The 16,179-nt window shown below is 44.2% G+C and overlaps 1 long non-coding RNA gene across 4 annotated transcripts in view; it reads right to left on the minus strand.

Moving 5' to 3' along the window:
* LOC116593680 overlaps nucleotides 1–16,179 on the minus strand; it is a 71,113-nt gene that overhangs the window by 14,285 nt on the left and 40,649 nt on the right. Inside the window, exon 7 of one of the 4 annotated variants that reach the window (XR_004286939.1) lies at nucleotides 4,536–4,683. The exons of the other annotated variants lie outside the window; for them this stretch is intronic. This is a non-coding gene — a long non-coding RNA (uncharacterized LOC116593680). Of the gene's footprint in view, nucleotides 1–4,535; nucleotides 4,684–16,179 lie in introns of those variants that run through there. 4 annotated transcript variants of the gene reach the window in all.

Genomic DNA, 16,179 nt, shown 5'->3' on the forward strand with positions numbered 1-16,179 from the left:
CGGAAAGATGGACAGGACTCGCCTCTGCCATGTGAAGTGGTATGTCATCCTAATGAGGGAAACCATAAAGGAGGATCCAAAAGTAGGCAGGAAAGGATGCCCGGGGAGGGACTGAGGAAGTCACTTTGGTCAGAGCACAGGGCGCATAAGAGAAACAGAGGTCACGAGTTTGGGGAAAGAGGTTATGTGGTAGTTTTCCCTGCCACAAACTGGTGGACTGAGGTAACAAATATATTATCTCACAATTCTGGAGGAAAGAAGTCCAAAATGGGTCTCACTGGGCTTAAATGAAAGCGTCTGCAGGACTGTATTCCTTTCTGGAGGCTCTAAAAAAGGATCCATTCTGTTGTCTTTTCCAGTGGAAAGCGGCTCCCATTCCTTGGCTCCTGGCTCTGCCCAGCTTCAAAACCGGCGATGGCTGGTTGAGCTTTCTTGCGTCACTTTCTGTCACATTATTCTGACACTGCCTCTTCCCGCCCCGTGCTTCCACATTTAAGGATCCTTTTTTTTTTAAACTAATTTTTTAAAAAGATTTTATTTATTTATTTGTCAGAGAGAGAGCACAAGCAGGGTTATCGGCGGGCAGAGGGAGAAGCAGACTCCCTGCTGATCAAGGAGCCTGATGTGGGGCTCGATCACAGGACCTAAGCCAAAGGCAGATGCTTAACCGACCGAGTTTCCCAGGCATCCCACATTTAAGAATCCTTGTGATGACACCGGGCCTATCCAGATGATCCAAGACAACCTCGCCATCTCCAAATCAGCAATTAGCAACCTTCATTCCCCTTTGCCATGAAACCTAACCTGTTCCTAGGTTCTGGGAAAATAGAACATGGACATCTTTGGGGGGCCCTTATTCTGCCTGCCATAAACTGGGACCACAGATTAAAGGGTACTGAATGTCAAGATTGTCATCCCCATTTCTCATGCTGGGGTAGAAAACACAATGTCTGTTTTCAGGTAAAAGATGGTTTCTTTAAAGCGAGTATTTTCTTGCTTTTAGCTGAATTACAGCAAGTCAGTCTAGTAACCCAGGCTGTCTCGTTCTGATTGAATGTTGGTGGTGGCAGTTATAGATGGCTTTGATGAATAAAATATGGGGAAATAAATTAAATATTGATAAATGCAGGTTGGTATGTTCAGTTTTTCCAAACACACAGCCCACAGGGAGAGGAAATCATAAAGGAGGATCTCAGTCCTCAGTCCTGGAAATATTAGGAACTACTGCCTTAAAAAAATGGCTTCCGATTTTTCCAGTCGGTCCTACCTGTAGTATATAGCATTCTTCCTCTGCTATTGGCATATCTCTAGAATCACAGGATGAAAAGTCTGGAAAAGATTTTAAAAAATAGATTTCGCAAATGCATTTCATCTTCTAACTTGTTTCTGGTTTGATCAATAATTCATCCCTCAGCATCTGTCTCTTAAAGACGATATTGTCTGTTGTTTTTATGGATGACAAATTAGGGTATTAAAAAACCAAATACCTTGTTTTTAAAGCACAGAGCATCTCAAATGAAATGCCCCAAATATACAGTGTGTAGATAACAAAAACAAATGACTTAAAGCCATACAACAGGAAGACAGAAGAACTATCTGATAAAGCAGGAAGCACAAATGAGGTAACAGAAAATCCATCTGGGTTTGGATGCGGAGCTGTTCAAATGGACTTTATTTATTTGCTTAGCCAATCTGAAGTTTCTCCCTTTTAAAATATCATTGCGGTTAAAATGCCCTAACCATGCACAGAGGGTAAGATTACATAGCCGGCCGTTGCACTGAGACCTGATTCCTTTCTATTCTAGCTGTTGGTATAGAATATATTTTCCCCAAATTCCTAGAGTTTGCCTTTTTTGTCTGAATACAGACATGGTGAAAAGGCAGCACCAACTAGTTCTGTGGAAAGACACAGCGAGGCAGGGAGAGAGGGATGTCAGTTGGGCACATGGACCATGGTGCAGTTTTTGGACAAATCACGGAGAACCCTATGGAGCACTTACTATGCACCAGGCGTCATGGAATTATCAATCCTTATGGCCTCTCTGTGTACCCTGCACTAGTACTAATCTTATTCCTACACTACTAGTAACCTTCTAAATTTGCTTGCCACTGCTAGTGACCGAGGGGGCAAGGACGCAATCCCTGGGCTTTTATTTTTTTTTTTTTAATTTGACAGACAGAGCTCACAAGTAGGCAGAGAGGCAGGCAGAGAGGGAGAGGAGGAATCAGGCTCCCCACTGAGCAGGGAGCCCGATGCTGGGCTCAATCCCAGGACCCTGAGATCATGACCTGATCCTAAGGCAGAGGCTTTAACCCACTGACCCACCCAAGCACCCCTCTGGGCTATTTTTTTTAAAACCACAAATGCAGTTATTTCAGTCCCCTGCTTTGTAAACATTACCTCTTTAAAATTCACAATCCTGGGATGCCTGGGTGGCTCAGTTGGTTAAGCAGCTGCCTTTGGCTCAGGTCATGATCCCAGCGTCCTGGGATCGAGTCCCACATCGGGCTCCTTGCTCAGCAGGGAGCCTGCTTCTCCCTCTGCCTCTGTCTGCCATTCTGTCTGCCTGTGCTCACTCTCTCCGTCTCTCTCTCTGATAAATAAATAAAATCTTAAAATAAAATTCACAATCCTGTGGTTCTCCATGTTGGCTCAGCATTAGAATACCTTGGGGACCACTGACCAAATATCATTGCCTGGATTCCACTCTGGACCACTTAAACACATGTAACACCCAGGATGGCAAATATTTATATTGGGCTCACAACGTGCCAAACATTTTCCCGAGGGCTATGAATATTTTCATTTAATCCTCCAAACAAGTCTGCGATGAAGACATCATTAAGTACCCCCAATTTATACGTGAGGAAGGTGAGGCTCCAAAGGATTAACTGCTTAGCTCAAAGTCATGTGAGAAGGGGGTTCTGATCCCAGGCAGTCTGGTCTCAGCGTCTGTACTCAGAAAACAAAAATAAAGCAAATGAAGCAACCACAATGGAAATCCTCACTGGTAACCTCTGGGAGATGCTAGAGAACCAATCCGCTATTTTTTTAAAATGGCAAATACACACATAGAAGCGGGCATTTATTCTGCCTTTGTGTGTATAAACTATACCTTAGGAAAACTAGTGACCTCTCTTTTAGGAGAATTTTGACTAATAAGTGAATGAGTAATAAAATTAGAATGTTATCATTTTGCAGTTCTCAACAAAGTAATGAATCTGAGCCATGATCATCAATGGATGCCAACTTCTCAAGAAGAGATGTCCAGATTCTTCTTTATAAGTACACATCACCTCTTATGATGTGATCTTGCTAGAAAAATCATCTCTCCAAGCTTCTATTACCAAATACCATTTTGGACTGAAACAACAGACCAAAGGAACACGTTACGTGCATGACCTTGTGGGGCACCATCAGCAAAATCCAGACTGTGGGAAACTCAACAGACAAAACACTGGATTTCCTCCACGTAGATGTTGGGAGAGAGAAAGAAAGTGGGAGACGGCAGCTATGGATTAAAAGATTCATATAAACTAATTGCAACATACAAATGTATCATGTTTGGATCCCAGTTTGATCAAACGCCTGTAAAAAATAAAATCTGGGAACATTTGAACGTTGACTAGATATTTGATGCTCCTAAAATAATTACTCATTTCTTCTTAGTGTGAGAATTGTATTGTAGTTATGTTTTTAGAGAAAGACCATACCATTCATGGACACTGAAATATTTATGGGTACGATGGGAAATGGAGAGCAATACTTATTATTTAAATCGATACTTAAAGATGAGTATTTCGAGCAGAACTGATTTAACTCCTGGCTCTTTGCAGCACTTTTATTAACTTTCTCGATAACTTAATTGAAATCATAATTCCCATCGTCATCATTTCTTAAAATACCCTGTGTGTGGCAGGTTTTCAGTTAGTGTTCTTTTAAAATTAATGATAGCAATAATAGATTATGTGGGATTAGAGCACAACACTAAATCCTTCTCTAGAGCCCCCTGACTGAGATAGTGCTACTCAGAAATAACCGTCACGTTCAGAGAAACTTCTGGAGAGTTGTCCTCACGGCTCAGCCATTCTTGAATTGTCCTCTCATTGGCTTCTCTATCGACAGTCTACTCTCAGTGACTATGCTGTCTTCCCTGCATTTTTTTTTTAAAGATTTTATTTATTTGTCAGAGAGAGAGAGAGAGAGAAAACACAAGCAGGCAGAGCAGCAGGCAGAGGGAAAGGCAGGCTCCAGGGGGAGCCCGATGTGGGACTTGATCCCAAGATCCTGGGATCATGACCTGAGCCAAGGGCAGACGCTTAACAGACTGAGCCACCCAGGCGCCCCCAGTCTTCCCTACTTTTTATAATCTTTCACATCTCTCAAGACATAATTTTGATTTGTAAATATTCCTTATTTTCTCCCCTGTACCCTTTAAAAATCTCTGGACTATTTTATGTTTTCATTCATTTACTCATTCATCCATTCTTTTAAAAATGTTTAGTGAGCTCCTATTTTGTGTGGAGAACAGGTGTGAGGATACAACGGTGGACAGGGACACGGTTCCTTCCCCGGGGATAGGCAGACACCATTTGAACATCTCTTGGTATGCTTACCATCCTTCCCTCCTCTCTTCCTCTCGAAGACCAGTGGCTCCCCTCTTCCCTAGAAGCTTGGAAAATCTAGCCAGGTAGAAGATAAAAACATGGAAACAAAAAACCCCAAAGGCTTAAGAGTTGAAACAGATCTGGGCTCAAATCACGATTCTACCACTTAGTAGTGATACGACTTTGAGCAAAGACCCTCTCTCAGCTTGTGTCCTGACCTGCAGAATAAGAATAAGAATACCTAAGTCATGGTGCTGTGGGAAGATGAGGGAAATCTGGCCCAAAGCTGAGTAAAACCTGTGACGCGTGGCAGACACTTGCCGAGATCATTGCCACCATCACCGTCACACCATCAATCTTCCCCACCCTGACATATGCCTTGAATTTTCCTTTCTCAGTGGCTTTTTCTCCTCTCTCTGCAGAAGGATGAGGCCACAACACAAAACACTGCCAAGATCATGGGGGCCCCATGGGGACATTTCTTCCCAGCTCCCAGGTAATCCCCACTTCCATTAGAGAAAAGGTGTTGCCTTCCTGATCCCATCATCAGAACTGCACCTTTTCCCATCTCTGTTTCTCTCATGGAAATGTTTTTCCTCACCTCTCATTCAAAAGAGGAGATGCTGATGACAAAGGCCTATACAGGGAACTCTGAGAAAGACGCTTTCCTTTAACTGGTTCTCACTGGTCTCAGTTGTGCACACCTGGCCCTTTTTGGTTACATGGGAAGCAATGATCAGCACATAAACTACAGGGCCTTTTTTCCTTCTTAACACTTTTCGATAAAGCATTTTCTTTTCTTTTTTTTAAGATTTTCTTTATTAATTTGAAAGAGGGCGCTGGAGGTGGGGTGGGGGGAAGGGAGAGGAAGAGAGATCTCAAGCAGATTCTATGCTGAGCGTGGAGCCCAGTGTGGAATTTGATCTCAAGACCCTGAGATCATGACCTGAGCTGAAACCGAGAGTCCAGCACTGAACTGATTGAGCCACCCAGGGGCTCCTCAACAAAGTGTTTTCAATTGTCCTTTCATCTTCCACTCACATTCCACCAGGAGATTCACGGAACTGCTCTTACTAATCTCACTTAGGGCTGAGAACTTGAGTTCCCTGTTGGCTAAGCAACTTGCACAACGACAGCGGGATAGTGGAGGTGGAAAGGGTTACGCCACTCTTTCTGGAGTCTGTTCGCCAGGAGGCAATTCCCTCTTCTCCAGTCATATCGCCTAACAAGGAGTTTGGTGCCATAGAAAAGAGTCTAAAGGGAGAATGAAGTAAAATAAGAGGACAGAGATTAAAGCAGGTGGAAGAAAAATCAGGGTTTGAGAAGCAAAAGGAAAAGGCTAAATCAGCATTGTTTAAAAAAAGATTTCATTTATTAATTTGACAGAGAAACACACAGCGAGAGAGGGAGCACAAGCAGGAGGAGGGAGAAAGGGAGAAGCAGGCTTCCCACCAAGCAGGGAGCCTGATGTAGGGTTCGATCCCAGGACCTGGGGATCATGACCTTAGCCGAAGGCAGATGCTTAACGACAGAACCACCCAGGTGCCCCCTAAATCAGCATTTTGAGCAGCTTCCCTGGGGTTACTGTGGAAGGCTGGGCTGTCCTCTCTACCAGAGTGTTCTGATTTGTCTGCAGATCCTATATAACATCACTCATGCATTCATCATGGATTGCTCAGCTACCGAATGCCCCCTACACTGGAGCTGGGCTAACAGGCACCCAAGGAAGCCAGAGCCCTCTCTCCAAATCATTCTCTGTGACTGCAGTATTGTGATAAATACCAGAAGTTTCAGAAGCCCGCAGGGCTTCTCCATGCTGGGATCACAAATGGCCTCACCCATCCCGCTGGGGCCAAGGGCCATCCTCTGCCTGTGGAGTTCTAATCTGTGTCTCAGGCAAGCTACCTCCTATCATGGAATCCTGGCCTTCTCGTGGGATTCAGATAGAATTGTGAAGAAATACGCTCTTTTGTAAGATATTTTTATCTGACTTCACCCCAAGAGCTCCAGTGGTCTCCACCACATTCACGTGACTTGACCAGAGACGATGGAGGTTGGAAAGGTAGCCCAGGTGTTCTCTAGAAGGCAGGACTCTTTCACCTTGGGCTTGACTTTTAAAATAGGCACTAGCACAAGGTCATATTGGCAGAGGCTCAGATGCTTCTGGAGAAAGTTTGGTATGTATATTGAAGCCTTGACTTACATGGTTGCTGAGGAGCCTCCTAGGAAAAAGACTTGAGTCACATGTATCCGAGGGGATGAGACACACACATGCATGCCTCTGTGTGTGTGTGTGTGTGTGTGTGTGTGTGTGTGTGTGTGTGTTCAAGCATGCCAATGGTTCCAAAGTAGCAGGATTACAAGCAGAATGATGGGGACCCCTGAGGGAAAACACTCCATGAGGAAGGAAGTTCCCTGCCTTGGGAGTTCAGGGCACTGGTGATTCTAGGAATCATGAGGAGCCTTATGCTTCTTAGAAGTCAGTGTTACTGAAACCCAAGTACAGCAAGACTTTATTTTTAACAGCAAAAACATGTGATGGGATTCCAACCTCAGAGGCAGACATTAATGTTGGTCATGTCAACTGGCATTAGGAACAGCATTCTAGTTCTGCGGCATCACTATAGACCTAGCAGGTGAGAGACTGAGAAATTAGGAAGTCAGCCATGAGCAGGGCTGATCCACAGACACGTGTGAGCCCAGCTGGAGAGTTCCAGAAATTGCTGAGAATAATAATACTGTCTGATCAGCTAAACACAGATGCCCCTGCCTTTAGCCTTTCTCAGCTATTTTAGCAGCCAAAGATAAAACAAAACAAACAAACAAAAACCATAAATCCAGTTCTCAAAAGAATGGGGAACATTATTAAGATTTTGAAGGGGCCTCCATAAACCCCACCTGGGTTCTGAGCAAGTTGAGGAAATGGAACATAGGTAGAGCAAATGCAGGTCCACTTTGTTGTTGCTAAAGACCAGGCTGGAAGAGTAGGCTTTAGGACTGGTGGTCACGTGGGCTGAAATTAGGCAGACTTTCCCAAAGGCTGACAATTACTGGACCCGGCAGGCCCAGGCAAGACAGACGGTACAGAGAGATATTGTACTCTCCTGGAAGGTTCACTCCAAAAAAGAAGAAGCAGAGCTGAACCAAGAGGCCCAGCAATTCTTCCAAAATTTTGATCAGATTACTCACTCCAGTGCCCCCAGGGGTGGAAGGAGTAAATGGGTCAAGAGAGACAAGACCTGTGTTTAGGGCAATCCTCATTATAGAATCTGGGAGAGCAGAAAGGTGCAAATCCATGCCAGGGTTATTAAATAGAGGGTTATGAAACACAGGCAATTGGTTAAAAGGTGTCAGAGTTGCTGAAAAAATATTCTGGGTTGGAGGAAGCATCCCAAAGGCCAATGACTGGGGTGCTGCTACCCATCTTTAGGGCCAGAGGGACAAATGAAGAAGCTGGTATTGCCTGAGCCCAGGAGCTGGGGCCACTTGGAAGACCCTGAGCATCATAAAGGGGCCTAGTTGGGCATGAGCTGGAGACACACCAGAGTTGTGGCTGCTGCTGGGTAGGCCTCAGGAAGCACAGGAAAAGGGCGAGAAACACCTGTGGCTCCTCCTTTCCTCCCAAACTCCAATCTCCAGCAGTGCCTCTCATTGGCAAACCTTGTCTCGAGCCGGCGGTCAAGGTCAAGGGAACCCAAGAAGCAGAGCTTGGGACAGAAGGATAGAGCCCAGGCAGGGGATGGATCTGAGAACAAAGAGGCAACCAGCCAGCACAACCTTTACCAAGGAAGAGTTTCATGAACATTTTTATCAGTAGATTAAAGAGGAATTCCCATACCTATCACACAACGAAACCATTCCAGATTCTCTTTATTTCTTCAAATGTCTCGTCCACAGCAGCTGCCATATCTCTCCCCATCTCTCCTCTCTGCTGAGCTCTCTCTCTATCCCCGTGGCTGTCTTTGGCTCCCCCATCCCTCTCTCGGAATCCTTTCCACAAGAGCCTTGTCCAAAAGTCACTGAGACTTCAGCTGACTCCCACCTCACCATGCCTATCAAAGATGGCTCTCCTTGGGGCTCTCTCGGGGGGCACTCAGGGGGCTTTGAGATTGGGCACAGGGTATGTCCCAGTGTAGCCCAGGCAAGCAAATTACCCAGAGGAGGGAGTACTCATCTGCTCAAAAGAAGGTCATCAGCAGGAGCCCTGCTGTTTCCCTTTCCTCTTTCTGTTTAGAGCAGTTGACAACTTGGTTACCCGGGTTAATGCCCAAGTCAAAATTCAGCCCCTGTAGCCCCACCTGGCCTTACAGGGGTGTCTGCTTTGGATTGAGCAGAACGGAGAGGACCTCTTTCTGTTTCATTTTCTTGGAACCACAGAATTTAGGTATCTTTGGTTTAGCTCACAGGCTCACAGTTGGAGAGTGGTAATCACTGCTATTTCACGGTGGATGAAAGAGATGACAGTAGTGCCAGGGACATAATAGGAATTTGAAAACTGTGTGTTGATAACACACAGCAAGATTCTATGATTGCATTCACTTTGCGAGGGCTGCCATAACCGAGTACCACATCCTGGGTGGCTTAAACAACAGGAATTTACTTTCTCACGATTCTGGAGGCTAGAAGTCTGAGATCAAAACTTTTTTTTGGGGGGGGGGGGTGGTGCCAGCGTTAGTTTCTTCTGGGGCCTTTGTTCTGAGGCCTTTGTCATGTGGATGGCTATCTTCTCCAGATGTCTTCACAGTTTCTCCCCTCTGTAAATCTATGTCCTGCTGTCCTATAGGGGCATGACTCAGATTGGATTAAGGCTCATCCTGATATCTCCTATGTCCAAATAAGGTTACATTCTGGGGTGTAGGAGTTAAGATGTCAACATCTGAAGTTTGTGGGAGGGACATAATTCAACCCATTACAATGATTTACTCAAAGCCATACCACATCTCATGCAATAGATTGTTATCATTATTATTTTGTTATCTGAACTACAGAGGACAACACAGATACTTACATGGTTAACTTTATTGTTGGTAGTGGCAGGATCAGGATTAGACTATGGATTTCCTGGCACCCTAATCTGTCCCTGCTGGCTCTGTTAGGCTGTCTTTTCATCATGCTGGGATTACAGCATAGTTGTTAGACAATCAGGCTCTGTAGATCTACCCAAGGGTCTAAATCCCAGCTCTGTCACCTATTAGCTGCTTGACCTTGGACCAGCTCCTTAACATCTCTTGATGGAGTATCCCATGTAATGGGATAACAGCAGTCCCTTCCCCACTAAGAGGGATGAGGATTCAGTGAGATGATGTATGTTGTCAGGGAGGAAAACCTTTTCCTCTCTGCTCTTCTGTTTTGTCTTTGGGGACCAGTGAATTAAACTAACAGAAGATAGATTAACAAGAGAAAAGGCACATCACTTTTATTACTATTTACATGCATAGGAGTCCTCAGAAAGGAGCGAAGTTCAAAGAAAGCAGTTAGTCTCAAGGGCTGACATCCCTTTTTAACTAACTGAAAGGAGGTTTGGGCCTCAAGCAGTGATAAACCATGGGAAAGTAGCTAGGAAATATATGGGAGAACTAAAGGAAGATGACTGTTCTCTTGGCAAGGTCTGTTTATGTAGACTCATCTCGGTGTCGACTCTCCATTTCCAGAGATTCGAGTCATTCCTGCCTCCCTGGTCTAGGGGCAGAGAAAGATGAAAAATTTATAAGGGAAAACTTCTACCCCACTTTTAGACAAACAAGCGGAGGACAGAAAGCTCTTCCTGTATCTGTAGATTCTCTCCTACAAACAAGATTTTCCACATTTAAAACATATCTGATCTGCCCTGAAAGCTCACGCAGGTCTGCCCTCACCTCTGCACCCCTTTGCCACAGTCCTGGTTCAGGTTCCTGGAGCGGAGACCGTCCTCTCCCTAGCTTCCTTCCATCCAGGAAGGTGGATGACACCAGGAAGACACCAGGAAAAGCGCAGAATCCTTCCTGGGCTCCCCATGCCCTTACGAATTCAGCGACAAGTTCAAGAGCAAAGCCCAGCCCGATCCACTCTGCACGTAACTTTTCAGTCCGAATTCCCTTTCCGGTCAGCTCAGCACCGACCCAGTATCTGCGGCGGACTCAGGGGCGCATTCTCCTTCCTGCCTCTGGGCTTTTGTGTGGGGGCTTCACACAGCGCTCTCTCCCTGACTCAAATGTTGCCCACTCTCTGTAGTATTTCTCAGCTGCCCTGCTGCCAAACCCCCTTCCCATTTTGGCTGATTTGGGTGTCCCTCTGTGTCCTCTCTGCTCTACAGAGCTGTAATTGTGCATTTTCCTCTTTGACTCTACCTTTAATTCATAAGATATTTGAGCAAGGGACCACTCATCTCAGAATCCCCGTGCCCAGCACAGGCCCAGCATAACAGAGTGGGCATTCCTTATGTGCTTATTGAATATATGATGCCATTTAGTCTGTGGCACAGAAACCAACAATAATTTAATAGCTTCATCTCTTGTCTAAAGTTCATGGCTTCTGTAAAGAATACGGGAGGCGACTAGCAGGTGACAGGTAGCGATCCTACAATAATAGATGGATGAAGGAATGGTTGTAATGTAATGAAATCCCCTTCCTAAGTTTCCTCGAGGAAGATATATGTTAATTTCCCAAATGTATGAGCATCTGTGTATTTTCATGGAGGATATAGCGTCTTTTCTAACACTGAGATGCCTGAAATGGGATTATTTCCCTTCCAAATGAAAACCAATTAAATAAATTATATTTTCTCCCCTTGGTGCTTACAAAGTGTGGGAGTTGTCACCAAACATTACTAAATGTTCTAATTTAGTCATAAATGGGCTGAAAGAATGTAGCATAATTACTAAGTCCAAAGTAAGTTGTTCTAAATATTTTATCTTGTTCAGCATATGCTGTTAAAAAAAAAAAAACCGCTCAAACTATAATTGTCAACATTCAATTCACAAAAAGTAAACAACAGCTGAGTATAATGGGATGATAAAGAATCTCTCCATAATTCCCAACATATGGGAAAGAGTATGTCCATTTTGAAGTGAAAGATGATCACGTTTATCAACTGAGCTATTTTCTTTTTTTGAAGATTTTATTTATTTATTTATTTGACAGACAGTGATCACAAGTAGGCAGAGAGGCAGGCAGAGAGAGAGAGAGGGAAACAGGCTTCCTGCTGAGCAGAGTTCCCGATACGGGGCTTGATCCCAGGACCCTGAGATCATGACCTGTGCTAAAGGCAAAGGCTCAACCCATTGAGCCACCCAGGCGCTACCACTGAGCTATTTTCTGTCTTTATATTCTTCCTGTTGGAAAAACATCCCCAGGAAAACTAGAAGCGTTTTCCCAAGTGGACAGGGAGATATAAAACATGTTTGATCTTGGGCAGGAGGAATGTAGGCTCACTGCAGTGATGGGCGGGGAGAAGCAAAAAACACGTCATGTTTCTGTAAGAGCAGTCCTGCTAGGGTTACGAGGCATGACATGAACAAGCGTCTGTGGAAAATGTCTGGGTAAATTCCTATTGATCAGTTTCACTTTCCCTGAACACACTCTGATGGGTGGAGCCCAAGATACGTCTTGTCATGATTTGGATTCATTTTAACCTGGAAGACCATGTTTCAGGGGAAAGCTCCTGGAAAGCTCCCTGAAGTATCTTTTTCTTTATCAGATGTTTTGTGCATGTGGATTTAGAGCTCAAAGGAGATATTTAGAAACCATGTATCTTCAGAGGGAAGCAATAAAGGGGCCAGGTCCTTTACAGTTGCTTTAGAAGAGAAAGATGGGACGGGTCTCAGGTCTTCAAAGAGTGGGGTTTGCTTCTTGGCTCAGAGAGACCAGGAGAAGAAGCCCAGGTAGGGGACAAAGAACTTCGTGAAGAAATGCTGAGGAACAAGACTGTTCCTTTGTGTTTCCTCATGAATGGCATCCATCTAACTTAAATCCTTCCTGGAATGAGTAGCAAGGTTTGGGAGCAGGTATTGAATGAATAAATTTACAAGTCATTGATTATTATTAATAAGCACATCTAGGCAGAGAGAAATAAACAAGAGGGATGGCTCGCTGAGAACCCTCTAAGGAGGAAAGGACATTCCCTACGGTCCACTGTGGGGTAAAATATAGCGGTTTGGTGGTGAAAAACTGCTTCCTGAACTTCAGTTTTCTGGAGATGATAATCAGGAGTATCGTGACTATGCTTTGCCTCTCTAAAACCCCAGAATTTTTACTTATCTCATTCTGCCTGTATCCTTGACATGATGTTCTTACAAATGATAGTGAGAAGCTTAGGGAATAAAATTATGACCATTATACACCTAACCGCTATTTCTGCTTCTGTACCTTCGCTTGCTAACCCATGAGGAGATGGAAAAATACCAGCAGACTTTCTATAGATACTCTGTAACCACACATCCCCCGCCCAGAATTGAACCTGACAGAATGGCTGCTCCCGGACCCCCAACCCGGCTCTGGGCCGAGAGATAACAGCCATCTGGCACCAGAGAAACCCCCACCCAGAAGTGACTGCTCCCGGACCCCCCCACCCAGCTCTGGGTGCAAGAGATAATAGCGATCTGGCGCCCCGCGGCTTGACAGGGAGACCCCGGCCAATCCTGAGGTGACACATACCCTAGCGGTGCCAACTAAGCAGTTTGAAGAATGATAGCCCTTTGACCTAGCCAATAATCTGTTCCCAGCCTTTTCCCGCTCTGTAGCGTGCCAGTCGTATTACAGAGTGGCTTTTTGATTTTCCCGCGCTACGTGGCGATTTGTTACAAGATACTATGATGTATGCTAAGTCCCTGCCTCCCCAAAAATAGTGTATAAAAGATGTTGTGGTCCCGAGCACGGGATCTCTTAGCGTCACCGGTAACGAGTGCGTGGAAGTCCGGGTTCCAACTCGTAATAAACGACCCCTTGCTGTTTGGCTTTGACTCTGGACTCTGGTGGTCGTCTTTGGGGGGGTCTCAGAATTTGGGCATTTCAATAGCATTATAATTAATCAGATTAATCTCACTGAATATGAATAAAGGGTGCCTTTTCACAGAGCTCTTCATTGTGCAGGCAGTGTATCTGTCCACACAGAGTGATTCTTCTTATATAGAGGCTGTCTGTTGGACTTCAAGGAGAAAGGATGCGGGAGCCATAGAGATAGCACAATCAACAGGCACACACACACACACACACACACACAGAGCTCAGCTATTTAAGGCTTCTCCAAGGAACCTACAGCAGAAAAATTCTAAGAAGACAAAAGCACTTTAGGGAAAAACTCAGGATGACTGGCTTGAAAAATCTGTAAAGGTCATTATATGACTTCTTGATGGGTAAGATGGCACTCCCATTCCTGAGACACAGAAAAGGAAGAGTGAAGATTCTGGGAGGAACACATCCCTAATAACGACAGAAGACTGTGTATCTGAGGTGTTTGGTAGATTTCACTTCTATCAGATCTTTCAAAAACCCATGCTCAACTTTGACCTGGGAGAGTTGAGCAGGTGGCAGGTGTAAGACCAGAATTGCCTTAGGTGGGGAGGAGTCACACGAAGCCTGCCACATCCAAGATGTATAGATGGACTGCCAGAGGGATTCCCAGAAAGGGTCTTTTCGCAGGAAAAAATAAAAAAAAGGACGATGGGAGCTGAAGTAGCAGGGAAGAGCCTTACTATGCTGGCTGGTAGATATTCTGGCCCCTCTACTTAAGAGGCACACAGTAACTTCTGAACTATTTGATGATGATGATGATAGAAAAAAAGTCTTAAAAATAAAATTAAGTGAAGTAGGACAAAATGGTGTGTCTTAGACCCCATTCCACATCTCTTAATCATTAGATAAACTGGATTTCACTGCACGCAGCATCGTAATGACACTGGATTCATGGTATGGATCTGAAAAGCAGTATCCTAGTCACTTCTTTTTTGAACAATTTTGGTCATTTGGATCCTTCCCTTTAAGATGTTCTTTTCCATCCATTCTCTTGCCTGATGGTACTTACCTAACGACTAAGTGTCAAGTTGGGAGATGGTAATTAGATGCCACATCCTATTCTCCTGGTTTAATTTGACCTTTTCTTGATGAAGTGTTTTCTCCCCTCGGGTACTGGCATTTGAGGCCACCTAGGCAAGCTATTCTGGGATGTTCGCTGTAGCAGAACTTCTCATATAAAGGGCTTCAGTGTGAAAAGTCAGTCATTTCATTTTTTTAAGTTAACATTTCTGCTGATTAAACAGATTCTGCCCAACCTTTAGACAAAGGCATAGAGCGTAAGTGTATATTACATGACAAATGACAAGTGCTTCCAGGGAAGGTAAATATAATTTAGGTTCTAGATCACTCCCTTGTCTAACTTTTCATTACTTCACTGACAACGGTAGTGATCTTCTTGCTGATGAGATTTTTGCTCTTTCCTCAAGCGGAGATTTATACGGGCTTGAGATATATATTTTGGAGGAACATTTGTTTTGTGGTAGGAAAAGTGAATTATCTCTCAAGTTTTCTCGTTGCATTTTTCATTGAAGATTCGTCCTCATTTCATTGTCCTCGGAGAATTGTGGATGCTGTGGTTTGTATTTTTTTCAAAGCGGATTTTGAAGTTGGCAGAACAATTATGTTTGCATTTGACTTTTATGCCTAAGAAATAATTGACTATGCTTGTGGGATATCCGTATTTTACACTGACTAATTTGATTATTGAGGATGCTCGGTTTTTTGGCTTATGGGTTTTTTTGTTGTTGTTGTCGTCTTGCTTTTGTTTTGTTTTGAGAGAAGGAGGTCAGCAGGGCACGAAAAGCCACTTCTCTGACATTATTAGAATTTAGAGCAGGGGCATCTGTGTGGCTCAGTCGGTTAAGCATCTGCCTTTGGCTCAGGTCATGATCCCAGGGTGTTGGGATCGATCCCCACATCAGGCTCCCTGCTCAGAGGGAGGCCTGCTTCTCCTTCTCCCACTCCCCCTGCTTGTGTTCTCTCTCTCTCTGTCTCTCTCTCTCTCTCCTAAATAAATAAATAAAATCTTAAAAGAAAAAAAAAAGAATTTAGAATAAACAGTTTCTTTCAGAAAGATCTGTACATATCCCTTTCTAGAAATTACAATCTGTAGGCTCGCAGGAGAAAGAGGTCCAAGCAGGAAAAAGAGGCAGATTAATTTCTGAGGAAGAATATGTGTTTGGATGCCTCTCAAATTTATGATTTAGGGTAATTTGGTACCACCATAATCACAATGTTACCATGTATTTTTCTACACAGTAATACCCATTTTAGCTCAGCCAGATTTCCAGATGTTTGCTGATTCTGCAGCATCTAGAGTCACTCATTCCTAAATACTTAGTGAGACCTGGGGAGGTGCAAGACACTTGGGCTCTGGGCAAGGGACACTTCTGTATTAAATCTTAGTTGGTCCTAGTACAGATCTTGTAAGGAGAGTTAGGCACAGGTCACAGGGCGTTCATTACATCATTCAAATATCCAGTATACATTTGCGATTCCTGAATAAGTGAACTCAAAATAAACTTACTGTGATGCAACCTTTCTGTACAGCAATTACATCCCTTTCACGGTTGTGGTACCTTC

The sequence above is a fragment of the Mustela erminea genome, chromosome 6, assembly GCF_009829155.1.
Source record: "Mustela erminea isolate mMusErm1 chromosome 6, mMusErm1.Pri, whole genome shotgun sequence".
Lineage (NCBI taxonomy): Eukaryota > Metazoa > Chordata > Mammalia > Carnivora > Mustelidae > Mustela > Mustela erminea.